General features: G+C 38.0%; 2 non-coding genes across 2 annotated transcripts; both read left to right on the forward strand.

Annotated features, from left to right (window-relative positions):
• Nucleotides 1-1,450: 1,450 nt before the first annotated feature.
• Nucleotides 1,451-1,557, forward strand: LOC139850840 (small nucleolar RNA R71). The gene has a single exon (XR_011760218.1). It is a non-coding gene; the product is annotated as a small nucleolar RNA R71 (small nucleolar RNA).
• A 10,921-nt stretch (nucleotides 1,558-12,478) lies between these two features.
• Nucleotides 12,479-12,585, forward strand: LOC139850942 (small nucleolar RNA R71). The gene has a single exon (XR_011760315.1). It is a non-coding gene; the product is annotated as a small nucleolar RNA R71 (small nucleolar RNA).
• The last annotated feature ends 2,775 nt before the right edge of the window (nucleotides 12,586-15,360 follow it).

Genomic DNA, 15,360 nt, shown 5'->3' on the forward strand with positions numbered 1-15,360 from the left:
ATATGTATATAGTATATTCTCACTCACTAAGCGTTAGCTTACCCTCTCCTTGTTTACATTTTTATAGATTTGCATGGAGGCGGTGGCTCGGGTAAGCGTGGGGACTAGTGGACTCGCGTAGTTTACTTTAGATGATGTGCTTTTGGAGTTATTAGTATTGGGTAGCGTATCCCCCAATCACCATGCTCGGTTTTGTTGGTTATTTAACTCATGTATTAAATGTTTTAAAGTTTATTAAACTTACTATTGAATTAAAGATGTTTTTGGAAACATAATTGGGACCTAAATGTTAACGATATTAATGTATTATAAGGAAAAAAATTTATGGGCTGGTTTAACTAATGGGTTGGGTTGTTTTATTGATGAACTCGCTTGATTGTGATTTGGATTGGTAGTGTTGCTCTCGATAGGAATAACTCACAGGTTATTGTGGTTTTGGTTTTGGTTTTGTTGTTTGTGTTGGGGGTGTTGGTTGTTTCGGTTGTTGTTGTTGTTGATGTAGTTGTTGTTTGGGTTAACTTGAGTGTTTGAAGGTAAAGTTCTTTGTGCTCTTTCGGCAACTTGATTTGAGAGTCTCCCAACGTGCCTTCAAGGGTTTGGAATGAGGCTTGTTGGTTTCGTATTTGTTGCTTCAAAAGTTCATTTTCTTTTGTTAGGAAAGCTTCGGTTGATTCTACCTTCTTGATATAATTTTGCATGATTTCTTCTAAACTATTCGAAGGTTGAGATTGTTGAGTGTTTTGTTGAGGTTGTTGATTGTAACCTTGGTTATTTTGTGGTTGACTATACCCTTGGTTGTTTTGATAATTCGAATTGGCTTGGTTGTTATAAGGTTGATTGTTGTAAGGTTGTTGATTTTGGTATTGAAAGTTGTTGTTTCGGTTTTGGTTATAGTTGTTGTTGTAACTTTGGTTTAGGTTTGCAAATCTGGGCGGTGTATTGGTTTGATTGTTGAATGAAACTTGCATTTAATTAGGATATGTAGTAGCCTTGGTTTGATGTTCCTCCCCGTTGATAGTTTTGATTACTCACGTAGTTCACATGAGCATCTGAATTCATGGGAATGTCATCTAGATCAACATGATTGCATTGAGTAATTTGAGGTCATTTCTTCGTGAGATGTGGACCCTCGCATCGTTGACAACCTATTTGCATTGCGACTATCGTTTGTTGAAGCTTTTTCAACTCATTCCCATACGTTTGAAATTGATTGTTCAAGCTTGCAAGCATCACTTGTCCATTATCACTCTCGATTTGTGCTAAACTTTTCCTTGTCAAATCTCGCGGTGAAGGTGCCCATTCATATGTGTTAAACGAGATGTATTCCAATAAGATATCGGCCGCATTTGGTGATTTATAAATAAATACCCCACCGGATGAAGAATCAAGATATTGCTTCGTTAAAGCATTAGTACCCCGGTAGAATGTGTTGATGTACTCCTTCTTCGTCAAACCGTGCGGTGGGCAAACTCTTAGCATTTTCTTGAATCATACCCACGCATCATACAAAGACTCATCACCCCGTTGGGTGAATCCATTAATCTCCATTCGAAGTCGTTCTACTTTTGACGGTGGAAAGAAGTGATTGATAAACTCATTGGTTAAAATCTTGAAAAGTTCTTATGGAATCGGATGGTAAGCTCCTTAACAAAACTTTCGCTTCTCCTTGAAGTGTAAAGGGGAATGCCCATAACTTAAAAGCATCATCGGTGACATCCTTGTTTTTGTAGATATCACAAAGATCATTGAAATGTTGGATGTGTTCGAATGGATTCTCGTCTATCAACCCATGAAAGTATGTATCTTTGATCAATGTGAAAAAGTAACCCTCGATCTTCCAATTATCCGCCTCAATTGGTGGTTTTGTAATAGCCGATGCTATCATCGTTGGTGCCACTAATCTAGCGTTCCACATTGGCGTGTCGTTCGGATCATTCAATAACTCTTGATTAACCGGATTAATTGGATTACCCTCTTCATTGAGAATTGGTTGACCGTTTGGATCCATATCTTCTAAACAAAATGGCAAAGCTTCAAAATTCTTCCTTAATATCCTCTTTTCTCTACGATTATAAACACCGTGCACGTGTTTTTCCGGATCGGAGAATGGATGTGTGAACTCTTGATCCTTGTGGGACCTTGTTTTCATACACCAAAGGTACCTATCCTTCAATCACAACACAAACACAACCGGTTTTCCAAACAAAATAATATATAAAATGCGAAAAGTAACCTTCGCAAGGGTAAACCCCTACGAAAGGATCGAACAATCAAAAGTTTAAACCAAATATCCAACTAAGCTAACCTCTCCCCGGCAGTGGCGCCAAGAAAGTGTAATGGTGTTTTCACTGTAGCACTGTAGCAAAATACGGTTTCACTGTAGCAAATAGTGTTTTACTGTAGCAAATTGTGTTTTACTGTAGCAAAGTAATTTTTACTGTAGGAAAGTCGTTTTTACTTGTACATATATATATGCATACATATAATTGTTCATGAATCGTCGAGAGTAGTCAAAGGTAATTGTATATATGTAACAGTTCTAAAATTTTGAGACTCAATCTAACAGACTTTGTTTAACGTGTTAAAATAATAAATCGTATAGAGAATTGGTTTAAATAAGTCAAAAAATTTTGGGTCATCACAGTACCTCCCCGTTAAAGAAAATTTTGTCCCGAAATTTTGAGTAGTACCTGTTTCATGAGCGATATCAGTGAACAAATGTGGATACTTTTGCTTCATCTGATCTTCACGTTCCCAAGTAAACTCGGGTCCTCGTCTTGCGTTCCAACGAACCCTAACTATCGGTATTTTGCTTTGTTTTAATTGTTTGACCTCACGGTCCATGATTTCAACAGGTTCTTCGATAAAATGGAGTTTATCATTGATTCGTATTTCGTCAAGAGGAATTACGACATCCTCTTCAGCTAAACATTTCTTCAAATTTGACACGTGAAATGTGTCATGAACACTACTAAGTTCTTGTGGTAGCCTTAATCGATAAGCAACTGCTCCAATTCTTTCGGTGATTTCAAAGGGTCCTACGTACCTAGGACTTAGCTTTCCTCGTTTACCGAATCGTACAACGCCTTTCCAGGGTGACACTTTCAACATGACTTTGTCGCCCACTTGAAATTCTAGCGGTTTTCTTCTTACATCAGCATAACTCTTTTGGCGACTCATGGCCGTTTTCAATCGCTGTTGTATTTGAATGATCTTTTCGGTGGTTTCGTGAATAATTTCTGGTCCAGTAAGTTGTCTTTCTCCTACTTCACTCCAACAGATAGGAGATCTGCACTTTCTACCGTAAAGTGCTTCAAATGGCGCTGCGTTGATGCTCGTATGATAGCTGTTATTGTATGAAAATTCTGCCAACGGTAAGTGTCGATCCCAACTGGTTCCGAAGTCAATCATGCATGCCCGTAACATGTCTTCCAATGTTTGTATTGTTCTTTCACTTTGACCATCTGTCTGTGGGTGATAAGCGGTGCTCATATCTAATCGAGTTCCCAATGCTTTTTGTAATGACTGCCAGAAACGTGATGTGAATCGGGTGTCACGATCAGATATGATGGAGATAGGTACACCATGCCTGGAAACTACTTCCTTCAAATATAGGCGTGCTAATTTCTCCATACTGTCTGTCTCCTTTATTGGTAGAAAGTGAGCTGATTTAGTTAGACGATCAACTATCACCCAAATAGTATCATGACTACTTGTAGTCCTTGGCAATTTCGTAATGAAATCCATGGTTATTCTTTCCCATTTCCACTGCGGAATTTCTGGTTGTTGCAGTAATCCTGACGGCTTTTGGTGCTCAGCTTTGACCTTTGCACACGTTAAACATTTGCTTACATAAGTAGCAATTTCTGTTTTCATATTAGGCCACCAATAAAACTTCTTGAGATCGTGGTACATTTTTCCGTTTCCTGGGTGAATTGAGTACCTTGTTTTGTGTGCTTCATCCAGTACTAGTTGCCTTAGGTTACCATGTTTTGGTACCCATATCCTACCAGCAAAATACAGGGTTCCATCGGCTTTTTCTTCAAGTTGTTTTTCTAACCCTTTGCTTATTTCGCCTTTTTCGTTTTCTTATTTTAAAGCCTCTAACTGTGCTGCTTGAATTTGCTTTGTGAGATCAGTACGAATTGTAATATTCAAAGCTCGGACCCTAAGAGGTTTTACTCTTTCTTTTCGACTTAGGGCATCAGCTACAACATTAGCCTTTCCGGGGTGGTAACGGATTTCACAATCGTAATCGTTTAACAACTCTACCCAGCGACGTTGCCTCATATTGAGTTGTTTTTGATCAAAAATATGCTGAAGACTCTTATGGTCGGTGTACACTGTACACTTGGTGCCATATAGATAGTGTCTCCATATTTTGAGTGCAAAAACTACTGCTCCAAGTTCTAAATCGTGCGTCGTATAGTTCTTTTCATGAATTTTTAGTTGTCGTGAGGCATATGCGATGACTTTTGTGCGTTGCATTAATACACATCCTAAACCTTGGCGTGAAGCATCACAATAGATCACGAAATCATCATTTCCTTCCGGTAATGACAAAATGGGTGCAGACGTTAACTTCTTCTTTAATAACTGGAATGAGGATTCCTGTTCTGTGGACCAATCATACTTCTTTCCCTTTTGAGTCAATGCAGTTAAGGGTTTGGCGATTCTAGAGAAATCTTGAATGAATCTTCGGTAGTAACCAGCAAGACCTAAGAATTGGCGAATTTGTGTTGGAGTCTTCGGGGTTTCCCATTTACTAATGGCTTCGATCTTGGCGGGGTCAACTTTAATTCCATGTTTACTGACAACATGGCCCAAAAATTGTACTTCTTGTAACCAGAAATCACACTTCAAAAATTTTGCCTACAATTCTTCTTTCTTGAGTATCTCCAGTACCAGTCTTAAGTGTTGCTCATGTTCTTCCTTGTTCTTCGAGTAAATCAATATGTCGTCGATAAAAACAATGACAAATTTGTCTAAATACGGTCTACAGATGCGATTCATTAGATCCATGAATACTGCTGGAGCATTAGTTAATCCAAAAGGCATGACTAGAAACTCATAGTGACCGTAACAGGTTCTGAACGCGGTTTTAGGAACATCTTCTTCCTTCACTCTCAGTTGATGATATCTGGAGCGTAGATCAATCTTAGAATAAACACTTGATCCTTGCAATTGATCAAACAAATCATCAATCCTCGGTAATGGGTACCGATTCTTGATCGTTAATTTGTTTAATTCTCGGTAATCTATGCACATTCTCATAGATCCATCCTTCTTCTTGACGAACAGAATAGGAGCACCCCAAGGTGAAAAACTAGGACGAATAAATCCACGGTCTGATAATTCTTGCAACTGGTCTTGTAATTCTTGCATTTCTGAAGGTGCAAGTCTATATGGAGATCGGGCTACAGGTGCAGCTCCTGGTATGAGATCAATCTGGAATTCTACACATCTGTGTGGAGGTAGCCCCGGTAATTCTTCTGGAAATACTCCGGGATATTCTCTTACAACCGGCATGTCATTAATGCTTCTTTCTTCAGTATCGATCTTCTTTACATGTGCCAGAATAGCATAACAACCTTTTCTTATAAGTTTCTGGGCCTTCATACAGCTGATAAAGTTCAGCTTTGAGTTGCTCTTCTCCCCATAAATCATTAATGACGTTTCATCCTTACGAGGGATGCGGATTGCTTTCTCAGCGCAAACAACTTCCGCTCTTGTTTTGGACATCCAGTCCATGCCAACGATTACGTCAAAACTTCCTAATTCTACGGGTATCAAATCGATTTTGAAGGTTTCACCAGCGAGATTCATTTCGCAACCATGGCAAATTTTATCGGCTTTTATCAGTTTACCATTAGCTAATTCAATAGTATATTTATCGTCTAGAGGTAATGATGCACATTTTAGTTTAAAACTAAAGTCTTTACACATATAACTTCTATCAGCACCCGTATCAAACATAATAGAAGCTAGTTGATTATTAACGGTAAACGTACCCGTGACAAGATTAGGATCCTCACGTGCTTTACTGGCACTAACATTAAATGCCCTCCCACGTGCGGGTTCTTTGTTCTTCTCCTTATCAGGGCATTGATTTATAAAGTGACCAGACTTCCCGCATCCAAAACATTTCTTGACATCGGTCAGTTTTGTCTTTACTTCAGAAACGGTGGCATAACAATCTTTCGCCACATGTCCTTTCTTGTTGCACTTATCACAGACCACTTGACAATAACCTGCATGATGTGTGTAACATCTTTTGCAGAATGGATGGGGTCCCTTATAGTTTGGACTTGCAGTTGCCCCATCTTGTTTACCTTTAAAAGTTTCTTATTTCTTCAGGTGAGTACTTTTGCCCTTATAGTCTTCCCATTTCCTCTTTCCTTCAGTTGTCTTGACTTCGGTAATTGGTGCCTTAATCGAACTCTCTGTGATCTGGTCCATGAGTTGGTGTGCCATTGTCATGGCTTCCTGCATCGTATTCGGTTTGGACGATGTAACATTTCCTTTGATATTGATCGATAAACCGTCAATATACATTTCTATCTTTCGTTTCTCATTTGGCACCAATTCGGGACACAACAAGGCTAGTTCCATGAAACGATTTTCATAGTTATTGAGATTCGCGCCGATAACCTTCAGATTACGTAACTCAGATTCCATTTTTCTGATCTCGTTTCGAGGACAGTACTCCTCGATTCGCATCTTTTTCAGTTCTTCCCAAGAGATATCATATGCCGTATCTATTCCTTCTGCTTTAGCATAATTGTTCCACCAAGTAAGTGCACCATCTTGCAACGTGCACGAAGCATACTTTGACTTGTCTTCGTTCGCACAATTACTGATTTTGAAAACGGACTCCATCTTTTCAAACCATCGGGTTAGACCGACTGGTCCCTCAGTTCCACTAAACGTCTGTGGTTTGCATCCTTGAAATGTTTTGTATGAGCATCCGTTTCGTGAATTTGTGTTTACGGCTGCTGCTTTGGCTGCTGCTTCGGATGTTGCTTTTGCTGCTTCGGTTGCAGCAATTCTTTCATTCAAACGTTTCTCGACTAGTTGCTCAAACTCAGCATCCGACATTTGAGACATGTTTCTTCAATAAACACAACAGATATAATTTAATCATATAGAATATTATAGGTAAAATGAGTTGTCAATAGTTAATCGTAGCATATTAATAATATGAACCGATTATTATAAAAGCCTTTTCTTCTTTTTAGCATTTTATAATTATTTCTAGGGTATTACCTACCCGTTAAGTTCATACATAATAGCTAGTACAAGGAATTAACTACTAAAATCCTAATAATATTCCACTATGAAAAATTATAGCGAGTTACTACATTATTATGTAATAATAATAATAAGAAGTAGTAATAATACAAATAATCATTCCATGCATTTATTATTAATAAACCAAAATAATACAATACCATACAATACTGATATTTTACATATGCTTATTTTACATAACAAGATAGAGTAGCACACATAAGTAATAAAATAGCGCATGGAAGATTTATGGTTGCGAGGTCGTTCATTCAGAACTATCAGAAACTTCTTCCCATTTGGTTCTCTCTGCCAATTGTTTGTGTGCACATGGTTCGACAGACATTCTGGCAGTGTATTTTATTTTTAGTTGGGGTTTTGAGGTACCCGTTACCTCAGTGGGTTTTATACAATAAGGGTGGTTACGGATCGAATGGTCCTGTTCTTTTTTAATAACTAAGGACATTTTATTATTGTGGTTGTTTTTATTATCTATAGCAAGTTGGAATTTCTCCTTAGTGATCTCTTTTATTTCATTAGCGAAATCCTCCTCCTTACTGATCTCGTCTGATGACGAACTGTCTGAGTCATGTGTAGGAGAATATGATGACGAACTGCAAGAATATGCACCGGTGGTCATGAACTGAAATCTGCCAGGCGTAATCGGCACAACCCGCCCGTCGGCGGTATATCTGGACCAATGTCCATATTTGTTTAGAAATGGACGATCCTCGTTTACTCCAGGGATCATGGGTCCATGCCAACGCTACTGTGGCTCCGGAAAACTAAAGCTGGGTGGAGCTGGAACCTCCTCTGGGTTTACCGGGAGTTGAGATTCCCCGGCTAACACAATTTCTTCTTTAATAGGTATTGGAACGCCCTTTTCAGCTGTGAATAGAATAGATTCAGTGTCCGATTCCGAGTCGTACAAAATGATAGGATTAGAGGAAGTCATCTATCACATAATTGAAACAACAATTACGTTAGCATATAAATATATCACATATAATGTTTTTGACCAAATAATAAGCAAAAATCAGGAAAAACAGATATGGTCATAGTCCAGACTCACTAATGCATCCTAACAATTACCAGTTAAACACAATAATGTAATTTCTGGTTCCCTATGACCTCAAGCTCGGATACCAACTGTAACGACCCGTCAAAATCGCTATTGACGCGGCACGTTAATCATTGATTCCACAGTGAGGTTTTGACCTCTATATGATACGTTTTGATAAAATATTGCATTCATTAAAATAAGTGTATAAACATGTGGGCGAGTGCTTAGGTATAAGCAAAACCCCAAAATACATAAGTCTTTAATTTACAGGTTGACATCACAGTCCAATTATTTATTACACAGCGCAGTTTTATTTTGAATGCAATAAACTTTGTACAAAGCATGAGAGACTCCATGCAGGCAACAAGCACATCACAGCGGAAGCATTCTAAGGACCTGAGAATAAAACATGCTAAAAAGTCAACACGGATGTTGGTGAGTTATAGGTTTAATTGCTCGAGTCATAAACATATATAAAGATAGACCACAAGATTTCATCAAAAGTTTATCAATAGATTCTACGTAACAGAGCACCCTGGTAACTAAACTTAACGCTATAGTGATAATTACCCCATTCGTTTTAATACACGCAAACCAACGTGTCTTAAACTCAAATAACATACGTCCGTTGAAAGGCTAGCGCTCTAGCTCGGACGGGGATGTCAAGCCCTATGGATCCATATACAATTATTCGCGCCCACCAGTCCATATCCTATGTACTGGCAGCTACTAGTTACCAAAGCTAAGGGATTTTCGGTTTAACTCAGTGTAGAATTTTGTATGTACTTGTGTCTTATTGCGTTTAAAATAAATTGCATGTATTCTCAGCCCAAAAATATTTAAAGTATTTAAAAAGGGAGACTATAACTCACAGTTCAATATTGCGATTCAATATTGTAGGCAAATTGCGTAGATGTAATGATGGTAGACGACTGTATGGTTGGTCTTGGATTCAAGAACAATACCCCTAACAATACCCAATATTTCCTTATTTTAAAACGGTTTGAAACCCGAATTAAAAATACCCTCAAATATACTTTATTATTATTAAACTTAAAATTAAAATTATAATTATAATTATAATTATAAAATAACGTACATATATATTTATGAAATATTTCGTCGAGCAAAACTGACCTTTTATAGTACTTTTCGATTTACTGTAGCTCATGCGATCGCATGAGTTTTCAGTGTTTTTGCCATGCGATCGCATGGCCGCCTTTTCTGTTTTTGTTTGCTAGTTCGTCGACATCAAATAGTGTTTACTGTAGCAAATAGTGTACTGTAGCAAATAGTGTTTTACTGTAGCAATAGTGTTTACTGTAGCAAATAGTGTTACTGTAGCAAATCACTGTAGCAAACTAGTTTTCACTGTAGCACTGTAGCAAAATACGGTTTCACTGTAGCAAATAGTGTTTTACTGTAGCAAATTGTGTTTTACTGTAGCAAAGTAATTTTTACTGTAGGAAAGTCGTTTTTACTTGTACATATATATATGCATACATATAATTGTTCATGAATCGTCGAGAGTAGTCAAAGGTAATTGTATATATGTAACAGTTCTAAAATTTTGAGACTCAATCTAACAGACTTTGTTTAACGTGTTAAAATAATAAATCGTATAGAGAATTGGTTTAAATAAGTCAAAAATTTTCGGGTCATCACATAGGTGTTTAACACCTATGATTGGGTTTAATCTGTGTATTAGGACCATTGTCACTAGTGTTAGTGATTATTGGTTAGTTTGGGCGCGGTTTGTGCTTGGAGGTGCATTTGGGCCGAGATTGCACTCGTTGTCAATTTGGGTTGGTTTGTAAATCCACCCTAATTGTGTTGTTTGTATTGTGTTAATGGAATAGGTACATTCCATCTGCGAGTTATGGATTATTTTGGTAGCATTCATCAAGACGACAAGGTGAGTGTTAATATCCTATGTGCATATGTATGTGTAGGATGGGTGCGAGTCGGGTGAAGTGGTTCTCGGTTATAGAGCTCACTTCACATATAGGTGGATTTTGATGGACTTGCGTATAGGTCCAATTGGCACGGTTGTGCGTTTTGGTTAACCACCTTTGGCGAGGTGCACACTTTGTGTGTACGATATCACATATGCTTGTGATGTGGATTATACAACCCCAATGGCGAAGGGTTGGTATTGAGTTGTGATTGGAGAAGTGGATCACGTGTAGATGCGGATTCATGATGACGCGTGTAGTTTCGGTCATCTTATTGAGAAAGTGAGTCTCGTGTAGTTCGGATTCACGATGACTCGTGTAGTTCGGTCATCTTATTGAGGTAGTGATCACGTGTGATTGCGGATTTACTAAGGCTCGTGTAGTTCGGCTAACCTCGATGTTGGTGTGGTATTGAAGGTAGCAATCTCATGTGGATGCGGATTTACTAAGGCTCGTGTAGTTCGGCCAATCTTTATGTTGGTAATTGGTAGTCGGTTCCGGTATTAGGATAAGGGGTTAACCTTGGACGTTTATATATTGTTTTATATATTGTCGTATTGTTGTGTTGTAGCTAACCCTCCTGGTGTAGCTTATTAGTGAACTTATATTTGTTGTTATTTTACCTTGTTGCTTAGTGATCGTACGGTATGCTTAGCTTAGCTTGCCTTTATGCTTGGATGCTCCGGTATGCGTTATTTGATTACTTGTGTGGCGTGTCCGGTTTATGTATATATATGTATGTAGTATATTCTCACTCACTAAGCGTTAGCTTACCCTCTCGTTGTTTACATTTTTATAGATTTGCATGGAGGCGGTGGCTCGGGTAAGCGTGGGGACTAGTGGACTCGCGTAGTTTGCTTTAGATGATGTGCTTTTGGAGTTATTAGTATTGGGTAGCGTATCCCCCAATCACCATGCTCGGTTTTGTTGGTTATTTAACTCATGTATTAAATGTTTTAAAGTTTATTAAACTTACTATTGAATTAAAGATGTTTTTGGAAACATAATTGGGACCTAAATGTTAACGATATTAATGTATTATAAGGAAAAAAATTTATGGGCCGGTTTAACTAATGGGTTGGGTTGTTTTATTGATGAACTCGCTTGATTGTGATTTGGATTGGTAGTGTTGCTCTCGATAGGAATAACTCACAGGTTATTGTGGTTTTGGTTTTGTTGGTTGTGTTGGGGGTGTTGGTTGTTTCGGTTGTTGTTGTTGATGTAGTTGTTGTTTGGGTTAACTTGAGTGTTTGAAGGTAAAGTTCTTTGTGCTCTTTCGGTAACTTGATTTGAGAGTCTCCCAACGTGCCTTCAAGGGTTTGGAATGAGGCTTGTTGGTTTCGTATTTGTTGCTTCAAAAGTTCATTTTCTTTTGTTAGGAAAGCTTCGGTTGATTCTACCTTCTTGATATAATTTTGCATGATTTCTTCTAAACTATTCGAAGGTTGAGATTGTTGAGTGTTTTGTTGAGGTTGTTGATTGTAACCTTGGTTATTTTGTGGTTGACTATACCCTTGGTTGTTTTGATAATTCGAATTGGCTTGGTTGTTATAAGGTTGATTGTTGTAAGGTTGTTGATTTTGGTATTGAAAGTTGTTGTTTCGGTTTTGGTTATAGTTGTTGTTGTAACTTTGGTTTAGGTTTGCAAATCTGGGCGGTGTATTGGTTTGATTGTTGAATGAAACTTGCATTTAATTAGGATATGTAGTAGCCTTGGTTTGATGTTCCTCCCCGTTGATAGTTTTGATTACTCACGTAGTTCACATGAGCATCTGAATTCATGGGAATGTCATCTAGATCAACATGATTGCATTGAGTAATTTGAGGTCATTTCTTCGTGAGATGTGGACCCTCGCGTCGTTGACAACCTATTTGCATTGCGACTATCGTTTGTTGAAGCTTTTTCAACTCATTCCCATACGTTTGAAATTGATTGTTCAAGCTTGCAAGCATCACTTGTCCATTATCACTCTCGATTTGTGCTAAACTTTTCCTTGTCAAATCTCGCGGTGAAGGTGCCCATTCATATGTGTTAAACGAGATGTATTCCAATAAGATATCGGCCGCATTTGGTGATTTATAAATAAATACCCCACCGGATGAAGAATCAAGATATTGCTTCGTTAAAGCATTAGTACCCCGGTAGAATGTGTTGATGTACTCCTTCTTCGTCAAACCGTGCGGTGGGCAAGCTCTTAGCATTTTCTTGAATCATACCCACGCATCATACAAAGACTCATCACCCCGTTGGGTGAATCCATTAATCTCCATTCGAAGTCGTTCTACTTTTGACGGTGGAAAGAAGTGATTGATAAACTCATTGGTTAAAATCTTGAAAAGTTCTTATGGAATCGGATGGTAAGCTCCTTAACAAAACTTTCGCTTCTCCTTGAAGTGTAAAGGGGAATGCCCATAACTTAAAAGCATCATCGGTGACATCCTTGTTTTTGTAGATATCACAAAGATCATTGAAATGTTGGATGTGTTCGAACGGATTCTCGTCTATCAACCCATGAAAGTATGTATCTTTGATCAATGTGAAAAAGTAACCCTCGATCTTCCAATTATCCGCCTCAATTGGTGGTTTTGTAATAGCCGATGCTATCATCGTTGGTGCCACTAATCTAGCGTTCCACATTGGCGTGTCGTTCGGATCATTCAATAACTCTTGATTAACCGGATTAATTGGATTACCCTCTTCATTGAGAATTGGTTGACCGTTTGGATCCATATCTTCTAAACAAAATGGCAAAGCTTCGAAATTCTTCCTTAATATCCTCTTTTCTCTACGATTATAAACACCGTGCACGTGTTTTTCCGGATCGGAGAATGGATGTGTGAACTCTTGATCCTTGTGGGACCTTGTTTTCATACACCAAAGGTACCTATCCTTCAATCACAACACAAACACAACCGGTTTTCCAAACAAAATAATATATAAAATGCGAAAAGTAACCTTCGCAAGGGTAAACCCCTACGAAAGGATCGAACAATCAAAAGTTTAAACCAAATATCCAACTAAGCTAACCTCTCCCCGGCAGTGGCGCCAAGAAAGTGTAATGGTGTTGTGCAACGATACATCTTTTACCCTCAAAAATTTATATATGATTCAAACACTACAAACCATTCTCGTCATGGTCGATCCACGTCCTACCGTAGTGCCCGGAGAACCAGGCTTGCTTAGCTTACAAATCTAATATGCACACACTACTAATGAGCACTTAGCACCCGGTTATTATAGCACTTCAATGTAAGTATTCTTATCAAGTTCATCCCAAGAGAGCGGTGTAAGTCGAAAATTTGAAACTATGAATTGTCCTAGGGTTTGTTTGATTGAGGGGTTTTGATTGATTGTAATTAAAAACTAAAACTTGCATAATTAAACAAACTTAAACTTAACAAATAAACTAATAGCAAGTAACAAGTAATGAAGTATTAAGCCTTAAATCAAATTAACTAAGAAGTGTTCACTTATCAAATCCTCTTTATGCTTGGATTGCCCCGTTTTGCCGAAATTGCTATCGCACTAGTTGTTGAACTATTAAAAGTTTAGCATCACTACAAAACCTCAAATCAAATAACACTCCACGAATTCACATAATCATTGTATTCTAAGATCAAGTTAAGCATGATTGGTTATTGAGATTAAGCTTGAGTTGAAATCACTTAAAACGCCCAACTATCGAAATCACTTAAGATAATCGGCACTACTATGTTGACTAAAGGCCAATTGAAAACTAACCTAGATCAAGAACACAATCACTTGAAATTCCTAAACTAGTTGTCTAGATCACTCAAGGTGTTGAAGCACACATTGATTCACTTCTCAAATCACTAAGAGAGCTACTCAACATATGTAATCAAAGTAAAGCCTAAAACAAACTTATAGCAATGGATCTTTGGCTAACACAATAACACATGATCATGTAATTCATCCAAACAACATTATTTAATTGATTTTGGGGCAAACACTAGCATTAAAGTTTCATAGATAAGTAAACACAAGAGATTTAAGCAATCATGGATAAGATCAAACTAATAAGAAGCATAGAAACCTAAACAATCATCATCTTAAAGTTATTACTAGTAATTAATGCAAAGTAAATGAAGAAAAGTGGAGATTACAACCCAAAAATGTAAATGATGAAGATCTAGAGTAAATCTAAGATGAATCTTGAGCTAGCTTCCTTGAATCTACACTTAAACTCCAATGGATGATGAAATTAGGGTTTGTATGTGAAATTCGTAGTTGTGGTAGCTGCTCTCTAAAGATACATAAGAAAAATAATCTAATCATGTTCCCTCTATAGTGCTGAAAATCCTGGCTAAAACAACGACATGAGCGCCGCTTTTGACCAACGAGCGCCGCTTTTGGTTTAAGTGAGGAGCGGCGCTTTTGATCAGGAATGCCACTTTTGACTTCATTCAGGGCTGGCACTTTTTATTTAGGAGCACCGCTTTTGTCTGGATAGGAGCGGCACTTTTGGCTGTAGGAACGACGCTTCTGGCCACTGATGGAAAATGGAGCCAAAACGTGCATAAGAACGTCGATTTTGATGTAGGTGCGGCGCTTTTGCTCCACAGAAGCGGCGCTCTTAGTTGAGGAGCGGCGCTTTTGATGCTGAATTCTGCACTTGCCATTTTCTTAGCCACTTTTGATCAAGATTTGGTCAATTTTATACCAAATCAAGTACTTAGCCCCCAAATTGCCATTTAGATCAATAGCACACAAAATAGGCTCCAAGATCATCAAAAACCGAACAAAGTGAGGAAGATATCGCGAGATAAAATGTGTATAAATGGAGCGATATCAAACCCCCTATATTTGAATCTTTGCTTGTCCTCAAGCAAACAAATCGACAAAACAAGCTTTGAAGAAAGAGAACAAATAAGTGATCAATGCCAAAGCGCAAAAAGTTTGGGCACAAATTGATACCTTCATGAATATGCACTTGATGGCTAGAGTGTTCTCCAAAAACTTGCACTTGCTTAGGACCAAGCACAAACATCACCTTCTTCTACTAAAAAATGCTCAAAGCAAGCTCCAAATAATCT

This window comes from Rutidosis leptorrhynchoides, chromosome 5 (genome assembly GCF_046630445.1).
Source record: "Rutidosis leptorrhynchoides isolate AG116_Rl617_1_P2 chromosome 5, CSIRO_AGI_Rlap_v1, whole genome shotgun sequence".
In the NCBI taxonomy this organism is placed as follows: Eukaryota; Viridiplantae; Streptophyta; class Magnoliopsida; order Asterales; family Asteraceae; genus Rutidosis; species Rutidosis leptorrhynchoides.